Here is a 2,005-nt window from a genome sequence, read left to right as displayed (position 1 = left end):
TTACATTTCTTACAGAAGTTCCTCTTTTATTTTCTTTTTCACAAAAGGCATTCCTTTAGGGCAACATTTATCTAAAAATCTGGTTTACAGTGTTATAAAGAGATGTTGAGATCTAGGATTGGTAACTTACATTAATGTAAAGGCTCTGTGGCATCATCAAAGGCTACAGAAATGGGAAAATTACTTATTTAATTATAACAACTCTCTTCTCTTTGAACTGTCTTTAACATTGCAAAATGGAAAGTGACATTTGACTAGGGAGGTGAGGAGGAATGAGGATTTATTCTTTGAAGCTTTTTTTTTTTGGAAAATATATTCAAAGAATTAGGGGCAGAGGCAAACATCCAAAGGCCTTCACAATTTTGACTATTATACATCATTTAAAAAAATCCAAGTTAGCCAATACCTTGTCTTTTTTCATGAAAATATATATATTTATATTGCTCTGTGATTAGTTCCCTATTAAGAAGTTTAGAAATATATATTATCAAGGTCCAGAGACAAAGCAAGACAGTGGAATAGAAGACTCCACCAATCATCCCCCAACAAGGACACCAATTTTAAACTATCTACACAAGAAAAACACCTTCATAAGAACTAAAAATCAGATGAGCATTCACAGTACCTGGTTTTAACTTCATATCACTGAAAGAAGCACTGCAGAAGTAGGAAAAATAGTCTTGAATTGCCATGTCTCCCCACTTCCGCAGTGGTAGTGTGGTGCTGAGAGCGTCTCTGGTTGCTGGCAGAAAGACAGCACAGCAATTGTGAAGCATTGAACTCAGTGCTGTCCTGTTAGAGCAGAAAGGAAAACCAGACCAAATTCAGCTGATTCCTGCCCAGGGAGGGAGCATTTAAACCAGCCCTAGGCAGAGGCGTATCACCAATCACAGCAGTTGAAACTTGAGTTCCAGCAAATCTTGCTATCATGGGCTGAAATGCCCTTGGGGCCTTAAAAAACTTGAAAGATAGGCCAGGCCACAAGGACTGCAACTTTTATGTGAGTCCTAGTGCTGCACTGGGCCCAGAGACAGTAGACAGGAGTCCCAGTGCTGAACTGGGCCCAGAGACAGTAGACAGGGGGACATGTGACCTACCTACTGAGACACTTGCTGGGGCAGTTAAGGGAGTGCTGCCACCACCTCACCTCTAACCCCAGACTGCATGCACAGCTCACAGCTCTACAAGAGACCTTTTCCTACCATTTGAGGAGAGAAGGAAGAGTGGGGAAGACTTTGTTTTGCCTCTTGGATACCAGCCAGCCTTAGGACACTGGTCAGAGTTGCCAGGCCCCTTTTCCAGGCTCTAGCTCCTGGATGACATTTCTAGACTTATCCTGGGCCAGAAGGGAACCTGCTACCTTGAAGGGAAGGACCCAGTCCTAGAAGGATTTGTCATCTGCTAACTGAAGGGCCCTTGGGCCCTGAATAACCAGCAGCAATACCCAGAAACTATGTTGAGGGCCTTGGGTGACCCTCTGAGATTTGCTGGCTTCAGGTGAGACTGTGCATATATATTTTCAGCTATGGTGGCTATGGAGTGAAATTCCTTCTGCTTGAGAAAAGCACAGGTAAAAGTAAAGGGAACTTTGTCTTGCACCTTAGGTACCGGCACAGCCATAGGGGGTGGTGCACCAAGTAGGCTCTTGGGGTGCCCAATTCCAAAACTTGGTTCTTAGATGGCATTTCTGGACATTCCATGGGCCAGAGAGGAGCCTATTTCCCTGAAGGGTGAGTTCCAGGCCAGGCAGCATTCATGATAGGCTGACTCAAGAGCCCTCGGACCTTAAGGGAACATTGGTAGTAGTCTGGCAGTACTCCCCAGGGACCTGTGGTGGCAGTGGCCATGGGGTGAGGCTCCTCTGCCTTTGGAAAGGGGACGGAAGAGTGGGAAGGACTGTGTCTTGTGGTTTGAGTGCCAGCTCAGCTACACTACAATAGAACGCCAGGTAGACTTCTAAAGTTTTTGACTCTATGTGAGAAACAAACTCACCCATCCAAACCCA

This window comes from Rhinopithecus roxellana, chromosome 7 (genome assembly GCF_007565055.1).
Source record: "Rhinopithecus roxellana isolate Shanxi Qingling chromosome 7, ASM756505v1, whole genome shotgun sequence".
Classification (NCBI taxonomy): Eukaryota; Metazoa; Chordata; class Mammalia; order Primates; family Cercopithecidae; genus Rhinopithecus; species Rhinopithecus roxellana.
Note: the sequence above shows the minus strand (reverse complement) of the source record.